This window comes from Nomascus leucogenys, chromosome 6 (genome assembly GCF_006542625.1).
Source record: "Nomascus leucogenys isolate Asia chromosome 6, Asia_NLE_v1, whole genome shotgun sequence".
In the NCBI taxonomy this organism is placed as follows: domain Eukaryota; kingdom Metazoa; phylum Chordata; class Mammalia; order Primates; family Hylobatidae; genus Nomascus; species Nomascus leucogenys.
The window spans coordinates 23,363,675-23,381,286 of NC_044386.1; positions in this window are offsets into that span (position 1 = coordinate 23,363,675).

Sequence of the window (17,612 nt, forward strand, 5' to 3'; positions counted from 1 at the left end):
CTAAGTGGATGATCGGGTACACTGCTCAAATTCTGCCTGCTGGGGGCATATTCCTCTCCATAGGCTTTCAGAGCCACGCCTACTTGGAACAGTTGTGCAGCAGCACTCCATGACATGCAGACCCATACTGAGCTAATTCATCCTTGCACTAACTTTGAGCTTTTTCATCCTCCATCATTTCGGTACAGGACATCTCAATGAGGCCATAGGTGTCATCTAACAGAGAGGTATCAGTGTAACCCTGCAGGATGACATAGGAATTTTGTGATCTGCATGTGCAGCTTCCGTGTGACCTCTGTGCCCTCTTGGGCCACTTTTTAAATGTATCACTCTATTTTACAATGGATGCCTTATGGGCTCATCTGAACTTACTTTTAATGAGCAGTCCTGGCTACATGGAGAACTGATGGCAAGTTTCTAAGAGGGAATAGTAGCAAGATTTTCGAATGTGTATAATTATCTTCTAGAGATGTCAAGATCTTGTGCCATACTCTAAGGGTCAGTGTGTAACTGTCCTATTAAGCCTTGTCATTGGCTTCACACAGCCTCATCTCTTACTGGATAGTATGGTTTGGATGTTCCTTCTAAATCTGATGTTGAAATATGATTCCAATGTTGGAGGTGGGGTCTGGTGAGAAGTGATTGGATCATGGGGCCAGATCCCTCGTGCATGGTTTAGCATCATCCCTTTGGTGATGAGTGAGTTATCACTAATTAATTCAAAGGAGATCTGATTGTTTAAAAGATTCTGAGACCTCCCTTTTCTCTTTCTCTTACTCCTGCTCTCACCAGATGACAAGCTGCATTCCTTTCACTTTCTGCCATGATTATGAGATTCCTGAAGCCCTCATCATAAGCAGATGCCAGCACCACACTTCTTGTACAGCCTGCAGAACCAAAAGCCAAAATAAATTGAATTTTCTTTGTAAATTATCCAGTCTCAGATTTTTTTATAGCAATGCAAGAACAGACTAACTCACCAGAGACAGCTGTAAGACCATGGGATCAACTTATTCACATGGCCCAATGAATAATGGCTGCTTACACTGTAGTGTGGACTTGCAGTAGAGGACTTTTTTTGCTCAAAGCCGCATGCATGCAGTTTTCCATGGAATTTGATTTAAATGGATCATTCCTTACAGCCCTGTCTTCCAAGTGTTCAAAACACTGCCACAAAATCTCAAAGAGGTCTACCATTGTTACCACCATTGAGTGGTAAGAAGTACAAATGGCACTATCTTGTCTTTAAATTTTCAAGGGACATCCCAGTATTCCACAAAAGTACTGAGTCCTCTAAAATATCACATATGTGGAAGACCCCTGTATAATTTTATGGATTTTCTTACAGCAGACCTAAATCACCTGGATATTCTGCAAAAAAATCACATTGAACAGCTAAATTGATAGTGTAATGTTAAGTACACCTGATGTGAGGAAGCGGCAAGTACTCGGGATGCCTTGAACACACACACACACACACACACACACACAATCAGACTAATTCTCGAACAAGGCAGCTCCCATTTGGTTGAAAATTGGCAAGTCAGTAAATTTTCTGGAAAAGGATAAGTATCTCAGATTTTATCAGACAACACTTGGGAGCAGCTGGAAAATGGGTAAATTGGACTGATAAAGGGGAACCGTATAGAGCACCAACAGTGTACATGCAACACAGGTATGTAATTAGCGATCCAGGGCTGGACTCCAGGTATTCTTACTCAAACCATTATTTTTATTGTATAACGCATGTAGTATATATGTGTGTGCTGGGCATATGCTAAAAATTTTATTCATTTTCATGTGCCAGTAAAACTACATATGAGTGACAGACAAAATAGAAGGTTATGATTTTTTTTTCTCTCCATGTAAAAAAAAAAAGTATGCAAAATGCTTGACAAGGAATCTCAATAGAACCAGGCTTTTTTTTTTTTCTTTTTTGAGACAGAATCTCGCACTGTCGCCAGGCTGGAGTGCATTGGCACGATCTCAGCTCACTGCAACCTCCACCTCCCGGGTTCATGCCATTCTCCTGCCTCAGCCTCCCAAGTAGCTGGGACTACAGGCACCCGCCACCATGCCTGGCTAATTTTTTGTATTTTTAGTAGAGATGGGGTTTCACTGTGTTAGGCAGGATGGTCTCAATCTCCTGACCTTGTGATCTGCCTGCCTCAGCCTCCCAAACTGCTGGGATTACAGGAGTGAGCCACCGTGCCATGCCGAACCAGGCTTTCTTAGTAGATTGAGCTATCAAAAGAGTTCTTGATATGCAAGAAGAAGGAAAATAGTAAAGAACACAATGACATGTACATTTTGAATCTAGTCTTCCATTTAGAAGGCTACTATGTAAGTCCTTTCCAACAACTTTTTCAAATAATGTAAGAATTGCATCCCATGGTCACTCTAGCTGAAAGAATCCTGTGAAATATACATTTTTATATCTGTAGGTTGCCACGTGCAACTAATGTTGAGAGTAGTCAATAATAAATCAAATTAAATAATTGAATAATATAAACAGTAATAACTTAAATGCTTATATGTGTGAGTGTTTGCATAGGTCAAAGGAAGACATGTATATAGGTGCAAATATATAAAACAACATAAAATGCAAAAAGATACTAAAAAGCTTTTAATAGAAAGCAACATTTTCCAGTTCTGCCATGATTTTAAATAATACACTTAAAATAAGATTGTTGCATTTAATAACTATAAATATTATATATTTTCTAAAAATATAATTTAAAAATGTATTTCTAAAAAATAATTTATTTCATAGGCATGCCTCCCAATTTCAGCACTTCTTTATATTTTTATTATTTATGCTTCTCCTAGATTATTTAAAAATTTTGTAGATAACAGGTTGATGGGTGCAGTAAACCACCATGGCACGTGTATACCTATGTAACAAACCTGCACGTTCTGCACATGTATCCCTGAACTTAAAGTATAATTAAAAAAAATTCAGCTCTATGAAGATACAATTGATAAACAACACTTATTAAGACACTGACACTATTTCCTTCTATGCTCTGTATTTTCCTTTAGCTTATGCTTTATCTGTTCTCTTGCTCTAATCTCTTGAAATCCTCTCATCTCAGTGGATCAGAGATCGATTTGTTCTTCCTTTTAATTGTGGTTACACGTACTTTCTTATCCATTTAGAACTTAAATTATATCCTTAAAATATCCTTTGAATATCTTTATACATGGTTTTATGCAATTGCAATCTCTCCACAGGCCAAGGCTTATGAATCCTGTGTCATCCAGATTCCATACCAAGTGAAGTTACACATAGTAGATATCTCTAAAATAGTTTTTTAATTAAAATTATAGAACTTGACAGAATGCCATAATACTAGAATTTCGCTGTGGTAAATGAATAATTAAAATTGTAATGAACTATTTTTAAACATAATGGTTTCAAATAAAGGTTATTTTCTTCCTGATCTTTTCTTTCTTCATGGGACCTCACAGAAACACTTTATACAGTATTGCCAGGTTCCTCTTTCATGGAAATGAACCTAATCAAATGGATAAAATCTATTAGAATGGTTCAAGAAAAAAAATCACAATTTGCTTTGGCAAATAGAAATTTTAAAAGTAGGCCGGGCACGGTGGCTCACGCCTGTAATCCCAGCACTTTGGGAGGCTGAAGTGGGCAGATCACAAGGTCAGGAGTTTGAGACCAGCCTCTACTAAAAATACAAAAATTACCTAGGCGTGGTGGGGTGTGCTTGTAGTCCCAGCTACTCAAGACACTGAGGCAGAAGAATTGCTTGAACCCAGGAGGCGAAGGTTGCAGTGAGCCGAGATCGTGCCACTGCAGTCCAGCCTGGGCGACAGAGCCAGACTCCGTCTCAAAAAAAGAAAAAAGTAGTAATTATTCTTTTTATAGGCAGCTTAAAACAATCATTTGAAATTAGTGCAATATTGTATTACATTGTATTACATATGTTATTACTTCTAATGGAACTATTTAAATGTAGAAACAATCATTCATTCACATAATGTACTATTTGTCACAAGACGTGAATAATAATCGAGTGCTTCCTAACAAGTACATATGATCATCAACATTCATCAAGATAAACACAGAGAGTCAGGAAAAAAAGAAAGAAAACAAAAAATAAACATACCATGAAAACAACCACCAAGCCTACAACTGAATTTATTTTCTAAAATAATGATAAATACAAATATTAATAAATATTAGAAACAGATGGAAAGAGATACATTACATTAAGGGCAAAACTGTATAGAGAAATGTCACAATTATGCTTGGTAAGACTTAAAAATATTATTTTTCTCATATTGCAAATTTGAGCAAAATTTATTTGAGTAGTAAATATCAAATATTAATACTAGTAATACCTACTTATACTACTAATAATACCTACTGTATACTTAATTAAAATATGCCTACAGTAGCCATATGCAGAAGACTGACACTGACTGACTCCTTTCTTACACCATATAAAAAAACAACTCAAGATGGTTATTGTTTACATATAAGACCTAAAACAATAAAATCTCTGAAGACAAGCTAGGAAATACCATTCTGGGTGCAGGCTCTGGCAAAAATTTCATGACAAAGACTCCAAAAGCAAATGCAACCGAAACAAAAATTGACAAGCAGATCTAATTAAACTAAAGAGCTTCAGTACAGGAAAAGAAATTATCAACAGAGTAAACAGACAACCTACAGAATGGGAGAACAGATTTGCAAACTATATATCTGACAATGGTCTAATTCCACAATATATAAGGAATTTAAACAAATCAGCAAGAAAAAGCAAATAACTCCATTAAAAAAATAAGCAAAGGATATGACCAGATACTTCACAAAAGAAGACATTCATGAGGCCAACAAATGAAAAAATGCTCAATATTACTAATCACTAGAGAAATGTAAATCAAAAGCACAATGGGATACCATCTAGTACCAGTCAGAATGACTATTGTTAAAAGATTAAAAAAAAAATTGCTGGTGAGGCTGAGGCTGTGGAGAAAAGAAAATGTTTACAGATTGTTGGTGGGAAAGTAAATTAGTAAATTAGTTCAGCCACTGTGGAAAGTAGTTTAGAGATTTCTCAAATAACTTACAATAGGACTATGATCTATTATTTGACTCACAAACCTCACTATTGAGTTTACACCCAAAGGAAAATAAACTATTATATCAAAAAGACATACTCATAGCAGTTCATAGCAGTTCTATTCTCACAGCAAAGACATGGAATCAACCAAGATGCCCATTAATGGTGGACTGGATAAAGAAAATATGGTACATATACACCATGGAATATTATGCAACCATAAAAGAGAATGAAATTATGTCCTTTGCAGCAATATGGATGGAGCTGGAGGCTCATATTTTAGTGAATTAATGCAGTAACAGAAATCCAAATACTGCATGTTCTCACTTGTACGTGGAAGATAAATATTGAATAAACATGAGAACAAAGATAGGAACAACAGGTACTGGGAACTGCTTGAGGGAGGAGAGAGGGAAGTGGGGTGTGCGTTGCAAGGCTGCTTATCGGGTACTATAGTCACTTCCTTAGTGCCAGGATCACTTGTACACCAAGCCTCAGCAACATGCAACTTAACTATGTAACAAACCTGAACATGTACCCTCTGAACCTAAAATAAAAGTAGAAAAAAATATATACCTAGACTTTCTTGGGACATTAAATATATTTTATGATTAAATGGCATATTCAGGAATATCTGTAGATGCATATCTTTTAGAATTCTATTCAGGACTTGATTTTGTTCTCTCTGGGAAAAGTGAAAACTAAACACAGAATACACACACACATACACAATGCATATGTATGGATAATACCTACATTGGTGAGGGCAGAACTTGTTTACTCAATATACTGATTCAATTGTCATTTTTTTTCCAAAAACACCTTCACAGACATACAGATAATGTTTTATCAGCTACCTAGGCATCCCTTAACCCAGTCAAGTTGACACATGAAGTTAACCATCACAATAGTCTTTGTTTCAAATGCATGCTCATTCCGACTTCCATTAGAGGTTACATAATTAGTTTATAGCAGAAGACATGATTGGCTAACCTTAAAATACAGAATAATAACAAAAGCAATGAAATTATTGTAAATCGAATTTGCTTTTGCTATAACAAAATATTAATTAAAATTATACATGAATTAGTTGAATTTTAAACTGTGTATAACCAAAAAATTTTACATTTCAAACAAATATTCAAACACAAAGTAGTCAAAATTCCAAACTCACTCAAAGTACTGAGAAAATGGCTCTTTTATTTTGTTAATTTCTAAACTTTTGTTGTGGTTCTTGTTTACATCATTTTAGTTTCAAAGAATTCACCTAAAATTGTACATCTATACATGTCTGTGTTTCAAAGTTCAGTGTAGAGGGCTACTGTCAACATTGCGAAAAAAATAAAATAAAATAATGAGAGTATGGCTACCTGCTTTTGAAGAAAATGTTCCTATACTTTTTGATGTTTTAAATTGTTTGGAAGACATTGAAATAGATCCAGTGAGAAACTAAGGCTTTTTGTTTGCCATAAGATTATTAATTAGTTTTATTTTTTATTTGCTTGTGCTTTAGAATAAAACACAAGAATACCATAAATTTTGGAGAAATTAATCAAAATCCCTAAACTATACTAAGGGGTTTTAATCTATAACTTATCTTTTTTTATTCAAGTTTTTTGAACGATAAGTAATTTTCTCAATATCTATGTTTTCTTATTTATAATATAGAATTATTAATACAATTAATAATGCTTTCACAGCAGAGTTGTAAAATTATATAAAAACATGCATGTATTTGGAAATCTCATGTAAATATATTTATATTAAACATTTTAAATTTATTTTCTAGCTTCTGTTAACTTTTAAGAGTTTACCTAGAAAGAAAAGTGTAACTAAGGCAGAGAGACAAATTGGAGTCGATGATCTCTTCAGTACAACAGCAAAATAAAGTAGAAAAAGAAATACGTGGTACAGTACTGGATAGATGTAAGAATCATAAATAAATATACACAGAGTAAAAAAAAGAAAGATGTTAAAAAATAGAGACGATATAATTTTTGTAGGTGCAATGACTCTCATCCTATATTTCTTTAGATTATTATAGAAAGAATTTTCTACGCCCTTGTGCCTCCATTTCTATTCAAACTCATTTTCCCTTACAGTCACTGCTTTCCCTGAGATTTCTCTGGCCACCTCTCTGTGAAAGGGGTATTGATTGAGTGATAAAGCAAATTCAGTTATATGGCTGTGGTGATCTCATTTCACAAAAGAGTCTGGAGAAATAAATGTGTCCTTAGAGTAAACTTAGGATCACTTAATAGTTTTGAAATCCTGAAATGCCAACCAAAAGAACATTTCCAGGGGAAAGAAATGGATAAAAAGAGCATGAGTCAGAATAATGCCAAAAGACAGAAGCAGCAAAATGTTCAGTCCAGAAAGAGAATCTGGATGAAGAGAAAGAGTGACCAATGATGTATAAATTTCCTCTGAAATTTTTCCGTATTAGGAACTAGACATGCAACAGGATGCAAGATATTTTTTAAAGGGACACCAGGTTACAGTTTATTCTTTATTTCTTTTTTTGTTTCCTGGTCTTCCATCCTTTTTATCTTTGTTTTCTATTTAGATATTTCAGATAATTTATTTTGAAGATAGCTCTATTTGTAATGCCTTCAGCATGTGGATTTCATTAAAATATGATTATAGTATCGGGCTACCTTGAATAGAGATGGTTTAAGGGAATAGTAAAACATGAATTTATAGTAGAATGAAATAATTTAATCTGGGAGAAACTGCCAACAGTGTAAGGGACATTGGTAACAATTAAATGGCCCAATTTGGGAACTTAGGATCAAAGAGTAAAATCAATTATTGCAGAAGCTTCTTAATGTTAGTAGAATGGGAGTGTCCAGATCAGCATGAAATCATACCTAGGACAAGTCAGTTTATGAGAGCAATGATGGGATAAGTGATGAAAATGGGAAAGGAGTGATCAACAGTTGATTAGTTGGAATGTTAAGCAAACAAAAATATAAAACTAGAGCACACTAGCAGTAATGCAAGTGATGTACCAAAACTCTTGTCTATGCTTACAAGGTCAGGTGAGAGCCATACTTCCTAGCCCCCACAGTGTGAAATAAGAGTTTAAGGGAATTTAATGTCGTTGCCTTTGTTTTTTTTCTTAAACAACTGACAAGGACCCCAAAATACCCCTATGATAATTACCATTCAATTCATTTTTTCAATTCCCTCCTTCACTTTCTTTATCTTTTTGCAGGAACCAGACAAATCTTATTTCTGCATGTTGGACCTTTGTCTATGCACCTAAAATTAAAATTCTCTCAGACTGTCTTAGCACCAACTGTTTTCCTATGAATAATATGTCTGCTTGAAGGGTACATTCATCCAAAATGTAACACTTTGTGGAATCAAACTTTTGACAATTTCACTTTGAGTGTTATCAAAGTAAATGTAATGATAATAAAAGTAACTACAACAGCACGCTTAATAACAATACTGTAGATTATAATATAAAAATCTTGAGTATTATACCATATCTAATTTGACAATGGTAGGGTAAGTGGTTCAGAATAATTCTTCTGCTGAAAACTAGTAAAGCTAGACTATATATGCGTGTATATGCAACATATATGTACTCACATATAGAAACAGGTGTGTCCACTTGCATGGCCTTAAGAATGAGTCCCCGCTTATAACTTCAGGTTACATGCCTCACTTGCCTTGAACCTGGGAGGCAGAGGTTGTAGTGAGCCGAGATGACACCACTGCACTCCAGCCTGGGTGACAGATAAAGACACTGTCTCAAATAAATAAATAAATACATACATCCCCATGTGTTTGGAAATTAAGCAAAACACATGCATAACTTATGCATGAAAAATTTAGTCACCACATAAACATAAAATAATTTGAACTGAATGCTACTGATATTATTTTATGAGGCCAATGTAAATTTGATTTAATAACCTGACAAAGGCATTTTAATTATTAAAGATAGATGAAATATCCCAAAGAAAATATTAGCAAATCTAATACAATGATACACAAAATTGTGAAAAAAATCTGGACCAAATTTATTTTAATCTAAAAGTGCAAGTTTGACTTGCCACAGAACTGAATGTATTCACCCAGTTAATATTATTAAAAATAAATCTATCATCATCTCGATATAAGCAGACAATGTTGATGGTTAACATCTATTTGTGGTTTTTAAAAACTATTAGAACATTCAGAGACAAAGGGATATTTGTCTCTGAAAACAAACAAGTTATCTATTAATAACCTATAGAAAACAATTTCATCAGCAATTCTTTTATTCTCTGAAATCAGGCAATTTTAAGAATGTTAGCAAACTATGAATTTTACCAGTATTAAACAATTTACATATGGTCTCTGTATTTGTAATAAGAAAATAAAAAGAAATCAAAGTTAGATAGATTGACCAAGAAATGTAACTATCTATAACTATCATTATTCTCAGACAATTGTGGATACAGTACCAAAATTATTTACAATTTAATTATAAAAATTCAGTTAATCAATGACTTCAACAGTATCATTGATTTTTTTTCCCATAGGGTGGAAACAAAGCATTGGAAAATAAAGTTTCCAAAAATAATACTGCTTATTTCATTATTAAAGTACTGGGAAAAAATCTTTTAACATGGTAAAACCCAGTCCCTACTAAAAATACAAAAAATTAGCAAGGCGTGGTGGCACATGCCTGTAATCCTGGCTACTTGGGAGGCTGAGGCAGGAGAATCACTTGAACTTGGGAGGCAGAGGTTGCAGCTAGCCGAGATCATGCCACTGCACTCCAGCCTGGGTGACAGAGCAAAAATCCGTCTCAAAAAAAAAAGATCTTATGAAAGATATGGAAGATATCTACAAAGAAAATTTTGAATTATCACAAGATTAAAAAGAAAAATAATTGAAGAATTTACAATATGTGTGAATGAAAACTCAGTGTTGTAATAATTAATGCTCCTTAAATTGTTCCACCAATTCAAAAAATCCTAAATTCCCGAAGTTTTTATTGTTGTTTGTTTTTGTGTATTTTGCATAAATAGAGTAGCTGGTTCTACAATTTACATGGCAATGTACAGGGATATGATTATTCAAGACAGTATTGAAAAAAGACAACAAAGTCAGAGAACTACTTCGTCTTACAAATAGTAAGGCATGCTATAGTGTTGCAGCAAATATTGAGTATTTGCTATCATTTTATGAGTATCAGGAGTCTTGGTGCAAGAAGAGACAAATAGACCTGTGGAACAGAATGGAAAGTCTAGAAATAGACCAATGCATTTATGTACAGACAGTTTATACCACAGGTGGCACTGCAGAGCAGCCTGGAAAGGACAGTCTTCTCAAAAATGATGTTATATCAATTAGATATTATATATCTATAAAATAATACAGAAGAAATAGCTCCTATCTCACAAGCAAACTAAATATTTTAAGTGAATTGTAGATCTTAATGTGAAAAGTAAACAAAAACTTCAAGAAAATAGCTTAAATGATTTCACAATTCTGAGAAAGAAAAAGATGACTTGAGACAAAAAAAGAAAACCCCACAATACCAAACAAAGAAGATAATCGTAAATTATACCATATTAAAGAATGTTGAATGTTCTTCAAAATAAAAGAACTTTAACTCAAGAATAAAGGCTATGAGAGAGTAAAACAAGTATTTCACTTGTTCCATCAAAGATGGACAAATAAATGTGTTACGTTAATATCACAGAATACTATGGAAGTAAAAATGGGAAAATGAGTTACTCAGAACCACATATATTTCAAAAATATATTAAGATTTAAAAAACAGATGGAAAGGTGCAAAGGCATGCATGCTAAATATTTCCAAACACATATTTTCAAAACAGAAAAGACTTGTCTATTGTGTTAGAAGTCCAGATAATATTTACTTTGGGAAAGCAAAGAACAGATAGATACTGGGAAGAAGAAAAGGGAGAATTCAGTATTATTGGCATGGATCTATTTCTTGACCTGACCTGGGTGATGGGCAAATGTCGGTACTCAGGCTGTTACAACTTCTTGATACAGCTCTTAATGAACTTTCTACTTTTTATATAATTCAATAAAAATAAATTAGTAAAATATCAAAAACTACTATGTTCTAGCCCCTGTCCTTTTTTCTTCTACATATAACTCTAATACTCACCAGTCCATGAGGTGGATATAATTATGCCTGTTTTAAAGAGTATAAAATAGGATGCAGAATATTTTAATAACTTAATGAGGAAGCTGCTGATCCAGAAAGTAAATCTAGACATTTAGTTGCAAAATCTGTCTTGAAAACTAAAATACTTTACTATATTTCCAATTAAAGGTTTCCATTGGCAAAAAATCTTCCCAATTTTGTGTCCCATCTCCTTTGTCTCCCAAGTCTCAATTTACTTATTAGAGGAGACAAGTTTTAGGTCATGCTTTTCCCTTTCTGTACCACCCACATATCTGCAACACTCTGTGTTTATACACGCTTATAGTTTTTTTTAAACAATAGCATCTCAAATATAATTTTTGTAGTATTTAAGTTTAAATGATTTATATAAAATCATTGGCCATATTTACACTTGAACAAAAATACTTTTGTATCCCAGGAGAAAGCAAACAACTTGGAAAACATCCATGAAAACTTCCCCAACCTTGCTAAAGAGGCCAACAGTCAAATTCAAGAAATACAGAGAACCCCTGCAAGATTCTGCACAAGAAGACAATCACCAAGACACATAATCATCAAATTTTCCACTGCTGAAATAAAAAAAAAAATGTTAAAGGCAACTAGAGAGAAACAGCAGGTCATTTACAAAGGGAACACCGTCAGGGTAACAGCAGACCAACCAGCAGAAACCCTAAGGCCAGAAGAGATTTGGGACCAATATTCAATGTTCTTAATGAAAAAATATCCTCAACCAAGAATTTCATACTGAGCCAAACAAAGCTTCTTAAGCGAAAGAGAAATAAGATCCTTTCCAGACAAGGAAATTTTGAGGGAGTTCTTTACCTCCAGACTCAACCTACAAAAGATCTGGAAAGGAGAACTAAAAATAGAAAGGAAACACTGTTACCAATTAATACAAAAACACACTTAAGTACACAGAGCAATGACACTGTAAAGCAACCACACAAACAAGCCAGCATAGTAACTAGCCAACAACACGATGATAGGATCAAAGCCACACATATAATACTAACCTTGAATGTAAATGGCTAAATGTTCCACTTAAAAGACAAGTGACAAGCCGGATGAAAAAGCTGACCAAATGGGACTAGGCGCAGTGGCTCACGCCTGTAATCCCAGCACTTTGGAAGGCCAAGGCGGGCGGATCACAAAGTCAGAAGATCTAGACCATCCTGGCTAACACAGTGAAACCCTGTCTCTAGTAAAAAAAATACCAGTGTGGTGGCAGGCACCTGTAGTCCCAGCTACTTGGGAGGCTGAGGCAGGAGAATGGCATGAACCTGGGAGGCGGAGCTTGCAGTGAGCCAAGATTGCACCACTGCACTCCAACCTGGGTGACAGAGCAAGACTCTGTCTCAAAAAAAAAAAAAAAAAGAAAAAAGGAAAAAAAACTGACTAAATGTATGCTGTCTTCAGGAGACTGATATCACAGCAATGACACTTACAGGCTCAAAATAAAGGGATGGAGGAATTATCTACCAAGCAAATGGAAAACAGAAAAAAGCAGGGGTTGTAATCTTAGTTTCTGACAAAACAGACTTTATTATTTTTTTATTCTAATTTTTGTTTTTGAGACGGAGTTTCACTCTTGTTGCCCAGGCTGGAGTGCAATGGCGCGATCTCGGCTCACTGCAACCTCTGCCTCCCTAATTCAAGCAATTCTCCTGCCTCAGCTTCCCAAAGTAGCTGGGATTACAGGCATGCACCACCATGCCTGGCTAATTTTGTATTTTTAGTAGAGACGGGATTTCTCCATGTTGGTCAGGCTGGTCTCAGACTCCCAATCTCAAGTGATCTGTCCACCTCGGCCTCCCAAAGTACTGGGATTACAGGTATGAGCCACCGCCCCCAGCCCAAAACAGACTTTAAACCAACAAAGATCAAAAAAGACAAAGAAGGGCATTACATAATGGTAAAGAGTTGACTCAAAAAGAAATCTTAACTATCCTAAATATATATGTACCCAGCACAGGAGCACCCTGATTCATAAAGTAAGTTCTTAGAGACTTACAAAGAGACTTAGACTCCCACACAATACTAGTAGGAGATGTCAACACTCCACTGACAGTTTTAGACAGATCATTGAGTCAGAAAATTAACAAAGATATTCAGGACCTGAACTCAACACTGGACCATGTGGATCTGACCGACATCTATACAGAACTCTCCACCCCAAAACAACAGAATATACCTTACTCTCATTGAAACATAGCACATACTCTAATATTGACCACATAATCAGACATAAAACAATCTTCAGGAAATTCACTCTTAGGCTACAATGCAATAAAAATAAAATTCAAGTCTAAAATAATGCCGCAAGCCATAAAATTACATGGAAATTAAACAACATGCTCCTGAATGACTTTGGGGGTAAATAATGAAATTAAGGCAGAAATCAAGAAGTTCTTTGAAACTAATGAGAACAAAGACTCTCTGGGGCACAGCTAAGGCAGTGGAAAGTGGGAAATTAATAATCCTAAATGCCCCCATCAAAAAATTAGAAAGATTTCAAATTAACAACCTAAAATCACAACTGAAAGAATTAGAGACGCAAGGACAAAGCAACCCCAAGGATAGCAGAAGACCAGAAATAAACCAAATCAGAGCTGAACTGAAGGAAATTGAGACATGAAAAGCATTGAAAAGATTGTGGAATCTGGTCATTGTTTTTTTTTTAAAAATTTAATAAGCTACTAGATAGATTAATAAAGAAGGGAGAGAAGATCCAAATAAGTACAATTAGAAATGACAAAAGAAATTTTACCACTGACCCCACAGAAATAAAAATAACCATCAGAAACTACTATGGGCCTGGCGCGGTGGCTCAAGACTGTAATATCAGCACTTTGGGAGGTCAAGGCAGGTGAATCACTTGAGCTCAGGAGTTCAAGACCAGCTTGGGGAACGTGGCAAAACCCCATCTCTACAATAAAATATGAAAAATTAGCTGGCATGATGCTGAGTACCTATAGTCTCAGCTCCTTGGGGGCTCAGGTGGGAGGATCACTTAGCCCACAAGATAGAGGATATACTGAGCCACGATCATGCCACTGCACTCCAGCCTGAGTGAGTGTCAAAGTGAGACCCTATCTCAAATAATAGTGTAAAAAATTTGTTGAATTTCTCTTTCCTAATAATTCATTGAGCAGGATATGTACAGATACACTTACTGAGTGAGTTACACTAAAGTTATTGGCAAATTGCTAGTCCGTGGAAGTTCTGGAGTTAATAACACATGCCACTCTACTTATCCAATAGAAAGTATAACTGTGCTCTAGTTTACCTATCTCTACGTGTGACTAATAATACATACCCGTGTAGCATTTGCAGAAAACAGGATTAACTTGTACAACCCCACCTATAATTTGAATAGATTGCACTAAACAATCTTATTAATAACTTTGAATGTGAACTTAATAAAATTACAGGCTTTCTAGCATCATCATGTGACTGCAGTTTCATCTAGCTGACACTAGGTGGAGGATATATTAAATAAGTAACGTTTGACTTGAGGCCAATATTTTCAAGTGTTTTGACTTTCAGAGAATCCCAAGACAGGCATTCTTCAAATATTTGATCATTTTTGATTTATATGAACTTAATTTAAGACCAAAGTCAGAAATAATTAACATAATTATAATTGCTAAATTTGAACTGCAAGAATTACAAAAAAATAACTATATGATGAACTCCCAACAGAACATATTCTGAGCACTTTAAATTATCTCTGTGATCTTGGCAAGATTTTTTGCCATCTCTAGGACTCTCTTGGGTAAAGTTACATTAGTGTTTTTTAAATATATTTAGTAGGAGAATGCTTTTGAAGGAAAAATAATAATATACACACACAAAAAGCTATTGATGTTTAGGATAAATTGGGTGTGGAGTATACTTGCTTCTCCCTTTCCTAATCTTCCATCTGATATCATTTCAGGTGCTGCTGTTAAAACCAAATTTTCACAAAACACTCTAAAAATCACTGACCCTTGCTTTTCCCTGAAGATTTCTGATGAAATATTGTTACTTTTCCTAGGTAATTGCTGCCCAAACCTGCTAAATTTAGCATTATCTGGAGCTTTGTAAAAAAAAGATAATAATAATACAGATGCCTGGGTCTTACATCAGAGTACATAAAGTGAATCTGTGCAAATGGACCCCAAATATTGTTACTTAAAATACATTCTCCTCTAATTTGGAGGTATAATATTATATACATATAATATTATACATGTAGCTTTAACTCTTTAATGCCTTTAGAAATCTGACTTGTTTATTAAGCTCTTGTATTAGTCCATTCTCACACTGCTATAAAGAACTACCTGAGACTGGATAATTTATAAAAATTAGACTTGGGAGGCCTCAGGATACTTAGAATCATGGCAGGTGAAAGGGAAGCCAGGCACATCTTACATGAAAATAGGAGAGAGAGAGAGCAAAAAGGAAATGCCACTTTTAAACCATCAGATCTCATGAGAACTCACTCACTATCAAGAGAATAACATGGGGGAAACTGCCCCCATGATCCAATCACCTCCCACCAGGTCCCACTCTCAACATGTGAGGATTACAAATCAAGATGAGATTTGGGTGGAAACATACAGCCAAATCATGTAATTCTGCCCCTGGCCCCTCCCAAATCTCATGTCCCTTTCACATTTCAAAACTCCTAGTGCCTTCCCAACAGTTCCCCAAAGTTTTAACTCATTTCATGATTAACTCAAAAGTCCAAATCCAAAGTCTCATCTAAGACAAGGCACGTCCCTTCCACCTATGAGCCTGTAAAATCAAAAACAAGTTAGTTACTTTCAAGACAAAATGAGGGTACAAACATTGGGTAAATGTTCTTGTTCCAAATGTGATAAATTGCCCTAAACAAAGGGGCCATAGGCCCCATGCAAGTCTGAAACCCAACAGGGCATTCATTAAATCTTAAAGCTCCAAAAATATTCTTTTTTACTCTAAGTCTCACATCCAGTGGACAATAATGTGAGAGGTGGGCTCCCAACATCTTGGGCAGCTCTGCCCCTGTGAGAAATAAGTCAAAGAAGATTATTTTTACTCTTCAGAGTACAACCTCCACAGTTGCTTTCATGGGCTGGCATTGAGTGCCTGTGGCTTTTCTAGGCACACAGTGCTAGCTGTCAGTGAATCTACCATTCTGGGGTTTGGAGGACGGTGGCACTCTTCTCAGAGCTTCACTGGGCAGTGCCCCAGTGGGGGCTCCAACCCCACATTTCCCCTCTGCATTACCCTGTGAGAGGTTCTCTTCTCCATGAGGGCTCCACCCCTGCAGCAGACTTCTGTCTGGACACCCAGGCATTTCATACATCCTCTGAAATCTAGGCAGACTCTTCCAAAAATCAACTTTTGTGTTCTGCACAACCACAGGGCTAACAGCACATGGAAGCCACCAAGGCTTGCACTCACTGAAGCAACAACCTGAGCTGTACCTTGGCCCCTTTTGGCCACAACTAGAGTTGGAGCAGTGGGATGCAGGGTGCTTTGTCCCAAGACTGCACAAAGCAACCAGAGCCTGGCCCATGAAACCATTTTTTTTTTCCTCCCAGACCTCCAGGCCTATGATAGGGGAAGCTTTCATGAAGATCTCTGAAAAGCTCAGAAGACATTTTCCCCATTGTCTTGGCTATTACCATTTTCTTCTTGTTATTTATGGAAATTTCTGCAGCCTTGATTTCCTCCTTAGAAAATGTTTTTCTTTTCTACCACATGGTCAAGATACAAATTTTCCAAACCTTTATGCTCTAATTCCCTTTTAAGCATAAGTTCCAATTTCAAACAATCTCTTTGTGAACACATGTGACTGTATGCTTTTAGAAAAAGCCAGGTCACATTCTGAAAGCTTTGCTGCTTTTAAATTTTTTATGTGAGGTATGCTAAATCATATATCCTAAGCTCAAAGTTCCCCAGATCTCTAGGGAAGGGGAAAAATGCTGCCAGTCTCTTTGCTAAAGTATGGCAAGAGTCACCTGTACTCTAGTTCCCAACAAGTTCTTTATCTTCATCTGAGACCACCTCAGCCTGGGCTTTATTGTCCGTATCACTATCAGCACTTTGGTCAAAGCCATTCAGCAAGTCTCTAGGAAGTTCCAAACTGTCCTTCATCTTTCTGTCTTTTTCTGAGCCATCCAACCTGTGCTGGTTACCCAGTTCCAAAGTCACTTTCATACTCTCAGGTATTTTTATTGCAATGCCCTACTACCTCAGTACCAATTCCATATATTAGTCCATTTTCACACTGTTATGAGGAACTACCTGAAACTGGGTATTTTATAAAGAAAAGAGGTTTAATTAACTCACAGTTCCGCATGACTGAGGAGGCCTCAGAAAAC